The 13,684-nt window shown below is 43.5% G+C and overlaps 1 pseudogene; it reads right to left on the bottom strand.

Annotated features, from left to right (window-relative positions):
* Nucleotides 1-628: 628 nt before the first annotated feature.
* Nucleotides 629-746, bottom strand: LOC124799405 (annotated as a pseudogene).
* Nucleotides 747-13,684: the final 12,938 nt, after the last annotated feature.

The raw sequence follows: 13,684 nt of genomic DNA, 5'->3' as shown, positions 1-13,684 counted from the left end.
TCACGGTGGGAAGGTATGACATGCATTTAGACATTCTTGTGTTAGTCTGTGGTATTCCATTTGCTCACTCGTTACTCGTATTACTTTGGTTAATTTAATGTTACGATTTATTCGGAGCTATGTGACATACTACTGGATTTGCTTCTCATGTCAGGGTTTTCATGGAAGGTGTTGGATTTGCCTGACACCTTACAAGTTTAGGATTCACTATTAAAGTGAAATTAACAAGTTTTGTAACAAAGACCTGAATGCTAAAATATGAACGCTTTGGTCGATCTTAACGATTGGTATTTCATATAGAAGCGCATCATTAAAATGGCAAACGTTGCAAGCATCAACTCTGTAACCTTATTTGTTTAAACGATACAGTAAATTTAAATTGTCAGTATTTACAGTTAAGCAACAGATAGTCGTTTCCTCCGCACAAAACACACAGAACGGTGACAGCATGACATCTTATTGAATCGTAAAAGCACTCCGTCTTCAGGCCACAAGTGGCCCATCGGGGCCATCCGACCGCCGTGTCATCCTCAATAAGGATGTGGATGGTTTTCGTTGACCGCAGCCGCTACTATTCGTTCGAGTAGCTCTTCAATTGGCATCACGAGGCTGAGTGCACCCCGAAAAATGGCAACAGCGCATGGCGGCCCAGATGGTCACCCATCCAAGTGCCGACCACGCCCGACAGCGCTTAACTTCGGTGATCTCATGGGAACCGGTGTAGCCACTGCGGCAAGGCCGTTGCCACTATTGAATTATAAGGTAAGAGAACATTTGTTATAAAGATTAGTGCACAATAGTTACTTTTGTTCTTTGTTTATTTATCAGAAAGTAAATGGCTCTGAGCACTAAGGGACTTAACTTCTAAGTTCATCAATCCCCTAAAACTTAGAACTATTTAAACCTAACTAACCTAAGGACATCACACACATCCATGCCCGAGGCAGGATTCGAACCTGCGACCGTAGCAGTCACGCGGTTCCGGACTGAAGCGCCTAGAACCACATGGCCACCACGGCCGGCATTCGTCACTTCTGTTCATCAACTCACAACACACAAGCTTGGCAGCTATGGAGATCCTGATCATCCAGCAAAGGTTGTATAGTATGAGAGAGGTCCTAAGATTGAAAATTATTAGTCATTTCAAACTTCCAGACTTGAACTTCCAGACCTGTGAATTCTATTCCACTTGGAGCCGAGTGACCGCTACGGTCGCAGGTTTGAATTGTGCCTCGGGCATGGATGTGTGTGATGTCCGTAGGTTAGTTAGCTTTAATTAGTTCTAAGTTCTAGGCGACTGATGACCTTAGAAGTTAAGTCGCATAGTGCTCAGAGCCATTTGAACCATAGAGTAGCATGGAGAGGTGCATCAAACCAGTCTCTGGACTGAAGACCGCAGCAACAACAAATTGCGGAACTAATCTTTCCTGTGTGTGAAACAACCCACAGCCACAGTACAATGGCACTTGCAAATAAGAGGTTATTTCCATAGATAACTGGAAAAGATGAAGATTATTCAACCGGTGGAAGCAGTTATTGTCTGTCTGGTTAATATTCATCCAAAAATGATATGCTAAGTCGAAAATATTTAATTTTTTGAACAATAAAAACATGGAGGCTTATGTTTGTATCAAACTACAGTGTTCAAAATGGTTCAAATGGCTCTGAGCACTATGGGACTTAACTTCTGAGGTCATCAGTCCCCTAGAACCTAGAACTACTTAAACCTAACTAACCTAAGGACATCACACACATCCATGCCCGAGGCAGGATTCGAACCTGCGACCGTAGCAGTCGCGCGGTTCCGGACTGAAGCGCCTATAACAGCGCGGCCACCAGGGTCGGCTAAACATGGTTTGTCTTCAACAACTTTACCTCCTGAAGCATTGATGAACGTTCACTCTGAGGATGACCTTGAAAAAACAATTAATCGAGAAAGTGTTAGCAGTGAGCCAGGGACTGAAACGTTGCAGGATAATGAACACAGTAAATCTCGATTGCAAGAGGATAACATACCAACAGGAACAGAGAGAAAGAAAGTATTCCTGACAAGAATGACTACTGCCTGGCTAATTTAGACGAGTCAACTCGTGCTATTAAAAAACACAAAACTGAAGCGTACAAGTGCTTAGAAGAACAAGCGCAAAGAATGCGGCGTTGTTCAGATCGCTACTTTACAGCAGTGTAAAAGGGCTGTATTGTAATGGTTCCAGATCTCGAGTTCGATAGAGGAAGAGGAGATGCTAGGTCGACCTTTCATGTCGTCCTCGAGACAATGGCCGATGGCTTCTGCTGAATCCGGACGAGAGATGGTGTGCTGAGCCAACTATACGCACAGTAATAAATTGTTTGTTTTTAAATGATTATGGAAGGGACGACACGATATGCCACTGCGGCTACAACTACAACATTTTGTTTCTGGTCCCAGTTCAGTAGTTGGCCCCTAAGAATAATTTCAGGGGAGGAAGTTCCAGCACAGAAAACTGTTGCGGCGTCTCAGTCGATGGGAAGTGGGCAGGGATTCTTCAAATGTAATTGCCAGCAAAAATGGCAGACTCTGAGATGCTTTTGCAAAAACAAAAATGTGTTGTGCAACTCAGAATGACATTATGCACATCCTTGCTGCAATGAATGAATTTTACATAATATGACTACAAGTGGTAAATGCAACTTTCGAAGTACGGCTGTTTTGTTATTACAGCCATAGTTCACACTCCTTAGCTCTTAGCCGGCCGCGGTGGCCGTGCGGTTCTAGGCGCTGCAGTCCGGAGCCGCGGGACTGCTACGGTCGCAGGTTCGAATCCTGCCTCGGGCATGGATGTGTGTGATGTCCTTAGGTTAGTTAGGTTTAAGTAGTTCTAAGTTCTAGGAGACTGATGACCTCAGATGTTAAGTCCCATAGTGCTCAGAGCCATTTTTCAACCTTAGCTCTTGGCTATGAAGGTATACTTTCAGTAGTGATAGTGCACTATCCCTAGTCAATGTTTATTGTTTGACAGAACTGGAATCAGTAATCCACTAGAACTAAATAGGCTAGTGAAGGTGCACTGTCACCAGTGACGGTATAGATTCAGTGATCCGAAATTACAACCTGATGTGATTAAATCCAGGGTTCCCAACGAGTTATGAAATAAAGTTAGAAAATATTGACAAAAATTATTTCCTCATACTCCCATAATGTTAGGTTGCATCTAAAAAGTAAAAATCTGAAATAGCAAAAAAATGAGAGTGACTGATAAATGCTGCTGGATATAGTTACAATTCCACATTAATCATAATATTAAACAGGGAATAAATGTTAAAAACCGCATATTCAACTTTGATGTCATCTGTGACACTTTGTCTGCTTAGAAAACTTCGCATCGATTCACATTAATGGGTATATTGCATTGCTTTCGTGATTTATATTTCTCAGTGTCGACTGACATAACTAAAGTTGAAGAAAATGTGACCGAAAGCTACATTTTTTGTGTCGGTTAGGTTAAACGTAGCCAGGGCCAATATACGACCAAATAAATGTGGGAAAAATCCGAAAACCATTATCCAGTTCGCCGATAGAAACAAATTTTAACTGCCTAGGACTGCACCGCGGTAATCCTCGCCTCTACACTGGACTCGAATTTGGGAGGACGACGGTTCAATCCCGCGTCCAGCCATCCTGATTTAGGTTTCCCGTGATCTCCCTAAACCGCTTCGGGGATATGCCAGGATGGTTCCTTTGACTGGGCACGGCAGACTTCATTCCCCGTCCTTCCCTAATCCGATGAGACCGATGACCTCGCAGTTTGGTCTCCTCCCCCAAATCAGCCCAACCCCCTCGCCTCTCTAGTTAGTCACGCTATTGTATAGCCATACCAACTGGAAAGCAGAATTAATAGTCGGGGTGTGACCGCAAGGGGCGCTGTATTGCTCCCGTAGACTTTGAGATGATCACATTCCTGGAGAGAACGGTTTTTAACCTTGGAATTTCGTACTTTTTTCCGTCTCTTCTTGCACAGAAATAGTATTTTCTTTATTCGCCTGATGTGTTTTGGAGTGAGAGTAAAGTACACACCCATATTATAGTATCACTTTGTTTTCCCGAGTGAAATACAAAAGCTCTGTCATGTAAAATTGAATTCAGAATCAGTAAGCCAGCATGCTGATGTGATTCCGCCGTGCATCAAGGGGAGGGGGGCATCCTTATGGGAATTGGGAACGTATGACTGCCACATATGCAGATGCCGTTTTTACGTCTAGGGAATCAGTGATGGAAGCCGTGTGAGATTCACTCCTTTCTTTAGCACGAGAAGGGCTAAACAAGGAAGTGAGGGCAAAAGAGTGAAGATATTATTCTGGCACTGTTCTGTAAATGTTCCTATCCCTTTTGAGTACGGATCAAGCTGCAGCGTGTCAAGGAATCGGCATAACTTTGCGCTAACAAAGTGAAAGCTTAGAGAACCCAAGATATACAGGGTGTTTCAGAGTCTTTGCATCAAACGACTAGGGATGATAGATCACGTCATGGAGAACAACGTTTATCAGAAGAAAAATTTTGGCTGACGCGACACTTACTAGAGACACGAATTGGAATGTCAGTCATTAACACAAAGGCACTTTTCGTTGCGGTAGGACCTACTCATGAAAAGTCAATCACCAAATTTTTCCACAGAGTGTGAAAATATTTTGTTGGCGCACACCTACATAGGGAGCAATGATCATCACAATGAAGTAAGAGAAATCAGGGCTCGCACGGAAAGATTTAAGTGTTCGTTTTTCCTGCGTGCTATTCGAGAATGGTACGGTAGAGAAGTAGCATAAAGGTGGTTCAATGAACCCTCTGACAGGTACTTAACTGTAAATTGCAGAATAATCGTGGAGATATAGATGAGAACTAATAGGGTCTACTAATCCAGTATGCTGAGTCCTACCTACCCTAGTAAACTGATAGAGTGATTTTCAATAAGAAAACTTTAAGCATCTCTCTAAACAGAGAAAGATATTTTACAAGCTAGTCATGGTCATTAACTTTGATGGACCTACCCCGTTTCATACGGAAAGGCGACAGGGTAATATGTAACACACAAAAGATACACACTGGTCCAAAGACTTTGAAATACCTTGTATAATGATTGCTGAACTTCTCGTTGCGGTAGTCAATGTTTAATCTGAATTTTCGTTTAGTCGCAGACAATGATTCTTAGAAATTCGGGAGAATTCTGTGATGAATCAATAACCACTATTCAGATTCCAAGAGGGGATAAGTGCCCCTTCTTGCCCTCCCCCTTCTCTTTTGCGGACTCACAACAGAATGCAACTGAATGTGGGAAGAAAAGGAAAATTTTGTTTAGTCATTTACTATTAAATCAGGAATGTTTTAGCAAGTAAAACACATCGCTCCTTCGGTATTCTCAAACTGAGAAAATTCAATTAAATCAGAACTTTGTGTCGTATATTTGGGGATTTCCATCGTAATTTTGGCTTACGGGGAGGTCAACAAAATAAAAAATACCATCTGTATAGGTTGACTCTTACAGAGAATATGACGCAACCAGTCACTTTTTACAGTGCTATTCATTTATTTAAAGAGCGGCGTTACCAGTTCATCATCAGACGGCTTGTTCTCGTTAAGGTATATTTTACATCAGTTTTCCCTTTTTTCTTCCAAATTATGAATTTTCCTTGGGATAGTGGCGCCCTAAGCCAAAAAAAGATGTCTAGTTAATCTAATTGTTCCTAACAACTATTGGGTCTAGTGTAGCAGGGGATACAACCCGTCGGCTTTGGACAATGACGTCACAAGTCGCCAGAGAGCAGTTTACCATTTTCGCTTTTGCTGTTATGTTTCAGTTTCGTTTTTTTACTGATTGCTTAATAAAGTGGATCTGTTTATTCTATCTCGTGAGATTTATTTTTTTAAAAAGCCAAAAAACACTTATCAGCCACTGAAGGGAGCTACAACACTAAGAAGGATCGCTTCTCGATTGGCGACTTGTGACGTCATTGTCCAAAGCCGACGGGTTGTATCCCCTGTTACACTAGTCCCCAACTATTTTAAACGAGGTAAACAAATTTTTAAAGTTAAGGTGTTCTGGTTACTTACGTTCAAAAATCCGCGCCATTACGTTCCAGTGCTGACTGCTTGTGTTCATGCAACAGCGAATACTGTGTGAAGCACTTTCTATATGTATATTGAGACGCCCTGCTAAACCCGCAGGGCAGGACAAGTAGTAGGAATTGTGGAAAGGGGCCAGAATGAGCGGCTGTCAGCTACACTCCAAATATAAAAATTTATTTAGTTGTACAAACATTACAGCGCAGCTTCTAAGCGTGACTATCGGCAGAAAACATATTTAATTCTAAAACGGCTGAAGACCCATGAATTAAATACAACTGCTATTTTTTTTCTTTTTAGTCAGAAGGCTCTAAGCTTTAACCTCACATAGTATTTAAGGCCAAGCGATGTAAGACCTGATAAGTAAGAATCCAAAATGTTAAAGGGGCTGAAGGCCCATCATTTTAAGAATAACACAACTACAATAAATTTTCAACAGGCAGAAGGCCCACAGCTTTATCTTGAAAGAATGTAATACTTGATAAATAAAAACCTTAAATCTTAAAGCGGCTGAAGGCCGATGCCTTTAAAAACAATACACTACAATAAATTTTCAACAGGCAGAAAGCCCACAGCTTTATCTTCCAAAAGGTAATACTTGATAAGTAAGATCCTTAAAATCTAAGGCGGCTGAAGGCCGATGCTTTTAAAAACAATACAATAAATTTTCCACAGGCAGAAAGCCGAAGCTATATCTTCAGATAACGTAACACTTGCCCAATTTAGAAAACTTGCTTTTAAAATGGCTGAAGGCCTTTGTTTTTAAAAAACGCAATTACATGTATACAAATACCAACCATCGGCTATGAGTCATTAAAAATACACAGTTAAACGCTAATAAGAAGGCAATACAGGTAACGGCACTCAGAAGTTTCCATGGGGCTCGGTCTGCCCTTGAAATCTTAACGTTCGCTTAGGTGAGACAAGAAGTCGGCCCAACTATACTCAATCGCCGGCGACACAACCAAGAGACAGTCAGGGACCCACCGACAAAACGACTTGCTGACCACCGGCCAGTGTACGAGAATTACAAAGGCAAAACGTTACAGACATAGCCGCCCACAACCAAAAATACATTAAGCTGTCAAAAACTACACACCATGTTGGACAGCAACAACAGTTGAGAAAAGAACACTGCCTGAATTTACGTCAGCGACCAGGACGGATAACCGGAACACTAACGGCCACAAGGCCAAAATTTCCGCTGGTGCACTTGAATTTCAAACTGACAAATATAGTTAATTCCAACACACGGCGTCTAAATCTTCACCAACTCGAACACTCGCTGTTGCTCTCAGGAAAACCGCCAACAACGAACCACCAACCAAGGGTACAACATGAACAGACATGGCTTCGGTAATTAAATCAGCACTCAACTTTGATGTCCTGGGTCGGTAAGCCACGAACCTCGTAACACTCTGAACAGCCCCCAGATGCTCCGACACTGCGTACAGACCGCCAGCGGGCCCGGCCGACTTCCCCGCGCGGAGACTTGCTTGCTGATCCGCTCCAACCGACCGACCGACTGCCAGTACGCCGACAACATTTGAAACCATTTCTCAGTGGAAATGACACCAACTACACACACAGTTTGACAAACACTTGCACGAAGACGTGAAAGACACTCAGCAGTGGCTGTGCAATCACAAAGACAACGCGGGAATCGATACACACACACAGCCAACCCATAAGCGATCGGCGAGCCAACTCATATCGACCAGTAGGTCGACCGACCGACGATCCACGAAGACCCTCCCCGGCTCAAGTGATGCATGGCGGCAACGGTCGGACGAGTCATGGACATCGAGGCCTCACTGCTGCTCCAACCCGACTGAGCTAATGCCGCATTCCAACTCCACGACTGGCAGGTCCGAAGTGCCCTTCTGGCACATTCCAACTGACTTCACCACGGACGACATCCAGGAAGTAACAGGAGTGCAGCAAAGATAACATGTGGGGGCTATATCGAAAGTCGCTGCTGCTGCCGCTGATGGGCATACAAAGCAACAACTCAGTGACAGCAGAAATTGAAACTAACATAACGAGGTGGCAACACAAAACACGATGTAAAATAAGAGATGGCACACATAACCTAAAGCACCTCTCGGACACCAAGAAGTTTTATCACATGGATTTTACATACAAAGATGGCGATATCACAACCATAACAATGTCAAAGACTTCCACTCTCAGAGATGTTTCGATGTATACATAGACATGACAGTAGAAACTTACAAACTACCAACAACGTTCCAGTACTTTCTATTAAAAGAAGCCCGCCCGGCTAGCCCAGCAGTCTAACTGAAGTGTTGGCAGAAGAGCCAACACCGTGTTGCTAGAGGAGGCCGAAATGCACGCTTTTAGCTCACGCAGTCTGGCGTGAGGTCTGGAACAGGTCAGAGAAATAAGACTAGCAAAACAGGAGGTAACTGCTAGAATACTTAACTTTAATCCATAAGTGGTTTACATCGCTATTCACTATACATGCTTCACAAGATAAATATCAAATGCTATGGCGCCTTCCTAGGTCGTAGCAAATGACGTAGCTGAAGGCTATGCTAACTATCGTCTCGCCAAATGAGAGCGTAATTTGTCAGTGAACCTTTCCTAGCAAAGTCGGCTGTACAACTCGGGCGAGTGCTAGTAAGTCTCTCTAGACCTGCCGTGTGGTGGCGCTCGGTCTGCAATCATTAACAGTGGCGACACGCGGGTCCGACGTATACTAACGGACCGCGGACGATTTAAAGGCTACCACCTAGCAAGTGTGGTGTCTGGCGGTGACACGACACTAACGCACTCCTTCCAGAGCGGGAAGGCGTGCTGGTCCGCGGCACGAATCCGCCCGGCGGATTAGTGTCGAGGTCCAGTGTGCCGGCCAGCTTGTGGATGGTTTTTAAGGCGGTTTTCCATCTACCTCGGCCAATGCAGGCTGGTTCCCCTTTTTCCTCCTCAGTTACACTGTATCGGAGATTGCTGCGCAAACACTGTCTCCACGTACGCGTACACCATAATTCCATAATTACTCTACCATGCAAACATTGCGGTTCCACTCGTCTGGAATGAGACGTTTCCGGAGGGGGGTTCTACTGATCCATTGGGGGCCGAACCGCACAATAACCCTGTGTTCGTTGTGGGGCAGCGGTGAGGTGAGTGGACTGCTTTAGCCTCCTATGGGGTTGTGTACCACTGAGGCCTAAGGTGGGGACAAAGCCTCTCAGTCGTTTCTAGGTCCCCAGTTCAACACATACAGGGTGTTTCAAAAATGACCGGTATATTTGAAACGGCAATAAAAACTAAACGAGCAGCGATAGAAATACACCGTTTGTTGCAATATGCTTGGGACAACAGTACATTTTCAGGCGGACAAACTTTCGAAATTACAGTAGTTACCATTTTCAACAACAGATGGCGCTGCAAGTGATGTGAAAGATATAGAAGACAACGCAGTCTGTGGGTGCGCCATTCTGTACGTCGTCTTTCTGCTGTAAGCGTGTGCTGTTCACAACGTGCAAGTGTGCTGTAGACAACATGGTTTATTTCTTAGAACAGAGGATTTTTCTGGTGTTGGAATTCCACCGCCTAGAACACAGTGTTGTTGCAACAAGACGCAGTTTTCAACGGAGGTTTAATGTAACCAAAGGACCGAAAAGCGATACAATAAAGGATCTATTTGAAAAATTTCAACGGACTGGGAACGTGACGGATGAACGTGCTGGAAAGGTAGGGCGACCGCGTACGGCAACCACAGAGGGCAACGCGCAGCTAGTGCAGCAGGTGATCCAACAGCGGCCTCGGGTTTCCGTTCGCCGTGTTGCAGCTGCGGTCCAAATGACGCCAACGTCCACGTATCGTCTCATGCGCCAGAGTTTACACCTCTATCCATACAAAATTCAGATGCGGCAACCCCTCAGCGCCGCTACCATTGCTGCATGAGAGACATTCGCTAACGATATAGTGCACAGGATTGATGACGGCGATATGCATGTGGGCAGCATTTGGTTTACTGACGAAGCTTATTTTTACCTGGACGGCTTCATCAATAAACAGAACTGGAGCATATGGTTAACCGAAAAGCCCCATGTTGCAGTCCCATCGTCCCTGCATCCTCAAAAAGTACTGGTCTGGGCCGCCATTTCTTCCAAAGGAATCATTGGCCCATTTTTCAGATCCGAAACGATTACTGCATCGCGCTATCTGGACATTCTTTGTGAATTTGTGGTGGTACAAACTGCCTTAGACGACACTGCGAACACCTCGTGGTTTATGCAAGATGGTGCCCGGCCACATCGCACGGCCGACGTCTTTAATTTCCTGAATGAATATTTCGATGATCGTGTGATTGCTTTTGGCTATCCGAAACATACAGGAGGCGGCGTGGATTGGCCTCCCTATTCGCCAGACATGAACCCCTGTGACTTCTTTCTGTGGAGACACTTGAAAGACCAGGTGTACCGCCAGAATCCAGAAACAATTGAACAGCTGAAGCAGTACATCTCATCTGCATGTGAAGCCATTCCGCCAGACACGTTGTCAAAGGTTTCGGGTAATTTCATTCACAGACTACGCCATATTATTGCTACGCATGGTGGATATGTGGAAAATATCGTACTATAGAGTTTCCCAGACCGCAGCGCCATCTGTTGTTGAAAATTGTAACTACTGTAATTTCGAAAGTTTGTCTGCCTGAAAATGTACTGTTGTCCCAAGCATATTGCAACAAACGGTGTATTTCTATCGCTGCTCGTTTAGTTTTTATTGCCGTTTCAAATATACCGGTCATTTTTGAAACACCCTGTACATACATATATTAAAAGAGAAGTGACTAAAATTAAGATAAGTAAATAACACAGCCAGTTAGTTATAAAAGTGATATGGCAGTGATATTATATAAATATTATGGTATGCATTGGAAGAAAAATAAATGACGAGGAATAGATACATACAAATTATTTGTATGTATGTAGCAGGATCATGGAGCTTCCAACGTTATCCACTAGGTAATAATAATTACTCCGTAATGCTCAACAGTGTGTTACAAGTCTTTCAGCTGGACGTGACTTAGGTTACGTGCATGTCTCTAACCCACCACCACAACGCTACCGGGAAAAGAGGGCCTACAGTTTAACACTGAACCCGAACCACAGGTCGTTCACATCATTAAGGAGTGAAGACTAGATCAAAGGTAGAATGAAACATTCTGTAATCTGACCAGGCATGCTTCAACACTAGACCACCAGGCCAGGTGCCACTATAACAGGTGCCCCTCCCGAGCTCCATCATGCGCAGGCGCATTTTCTCTGATGTTTCATCAGACATTTGCAGTTGATTTTTGCGATGTGTGGCTGCGGTCAGTCCAAATAAATACTGCTCATCACGATATCAAGGCGACGCCCGCTGTCGGCGGAAAGCGTCGATTTGTGTCACAAAATTATTTTTGACCCGGATTTTTGCGTGCCCATACGATAGAGCGGTACCAAATTAACGTAGTGCGATATTCGTTTTTACCTGCGTGTACGAACAGGGACAGCAAAACACGAAGAATAATGGGTACTCCAGCAGCGACACCACCTCCCCGGCCCTCACTGACGGCCACACCACGCAACAGCTCTGCTCAATGCTGGTTATTCTTCCCGTTAATAGTTATCGAGAAAACGAATAATGGCACGTAGTATACCGTTTTAAAATCATTTTGATTTGAACGAATACTAACTGACGCTTTCCACTGACGTTGGGCGTCGCATGCATGACGTGATGAGCAATATTTGCTTGAGCTGGTTCTGGCTGCATGTAGCAAAAACCAAATTGAAAATATCTGCTGAAACACCAGAGAAAATTCGCCTGACGACTCTTAGGACGGACACCATGTACACAAGGTGTTCCAGGACAAATGATCGATATTCAGCGATGTGACAGTAAAGAGCATTCGAAGCAAAATGTCTGGTGAACATGGGCTGTGAAGTGTACAACATTAAGAGCTGCGGTCACTTGCCCAGTAAAAGAGACGTGTTTCACAGTCCGGACATTGGATGATGTCGTGCAGGATATCGAGCAGCATTCATAGCACAGGTCCGTTGGGCATTTTGATCACAATAGCCATATATCAACACGATATCGACCTTTACCGCAATTGATAAACGGTCCATTTTAACACGGGTAATGTATCACAAAGCAAATACCGTCCACACTGGCAGAATGTTACGTGGTACTTATAAGTTTGTGACTATTACGGCGTCATCTATTACAAAGCGAGAAAAAGTGGTCCAAATAAAACATTCATATTTCTTTACATGCTACATGAATATGTAATAAAAAATGGGGGTTCCAATTTAAAAAAACGCAGTTGATACCAGTTTGACCTATGGCAGCGCCATCTAGCGGGCTAACCATAACGCCATCTGGTTTCCCCCTTCAGGCTAGACAAGTTTCGTTCTTTGTAGTTTTTTCGTTTGTCGCTTATTTCGTGAAATATTTGGCCCAGTCACAATCAATGGACTACCCTGTATATATATATATATGAGAAAGAGAGACATGTAAACTAGTAGCAGAAATCATTATCATTTCAGTCCCCTTGTTCACAATGTATCCCAGTGCCAAGTAGGTACACTTGACAGCAAAAAAAGTGGGTCACTTCCGAATACAACCAACATAACATAGCTGTGTTGCAGGTCCTCTAAACACCAAAACCCAGTGGGGTAATGTCGTTTGACTACACACAATGGGTACCGCAAGAGACTACTAGAGACTAAAGGTCTTTATGGCAGTCAGTCTAAGCGTCAATTAATATCGTCATACAAAACATACCAGAAAACACGTTCTTAGCGATGAGACACCCCATAACACTCATAAACTAACCTTAATTACAACAAGTGACATTTCAAAAGTTCTGAGAAAACGGATTATTTTACATATATCGTATAGTAATCCTTAGTCAAAATTAAATACTTTAGACAATATATGGAGTTACAAAGCTGGACGGCAATTGGAAAAAAGTTTTTCGCTCTCTAAAAGGTATTCCATCGACGTGCTGAAGGTCGTTCAACGGCGAGTGGCTCTGGAATTTGGATATTGGACGAACCAGTAGAAAAACGCGATTAACGGCAACAAGCACTCTAAGGAAATCTCAACATTAACAGCGAATCACCAGTAATATCATTGTTATCGTAACACATCAACAGCTACGTGTACACAAATTTAAACTTTAAATGACATGACCGACGTCGTCGTTCTGGACCTGGATTCAAACCCAGCAACTATAGCCATTGCTAACTAAGCTAAGCTTTGTTTGTGCCTTATTGAGACCCGATCACTAGGCATAAAGAGACGTGAAGTACAGATGTTAGCACCAGTATCAATTTTCAATTCAGAACCTGAAAATAAATGACGAAAATCTTTGTACTGAACTGGGAATCCTGTCATAACAGTTACCTTCCTGGGAACTACCCCCAACGACGTTTAATATGGTGACATTCACAAGGAACAAGGTATGCTCATGTTTAAAATTGAAATGCCATCATATAAAGTTTGTGACAGGGATGCGAACCCAGCACCTAATCGGATTGTTAACGAAGCACAGTCATGCTCAAAAGTATC

The sequence above is a fragment of the Schistocerca piceifrons genome, chromosome 5 (assembly GCF_021461385.2).
Source record: "Schistocerca piceifrons isolate TAMUIC-IGC-003096 chromosome 5, iqSchPice1.1, whole genome shotgun sequence".
Classification (NCBI taxonomy): domain Eukaryota; kingdom Metazoa; phylum Arthropoda; class Insecta; order Orthoptera; family Acrididae; genus Schistocerca; species Schistocerca piceifrons.
Note: the sequence above shows the minus strand (reverse complement) of the source record. Positions and strands in the feature narration are given on the sequence as shown.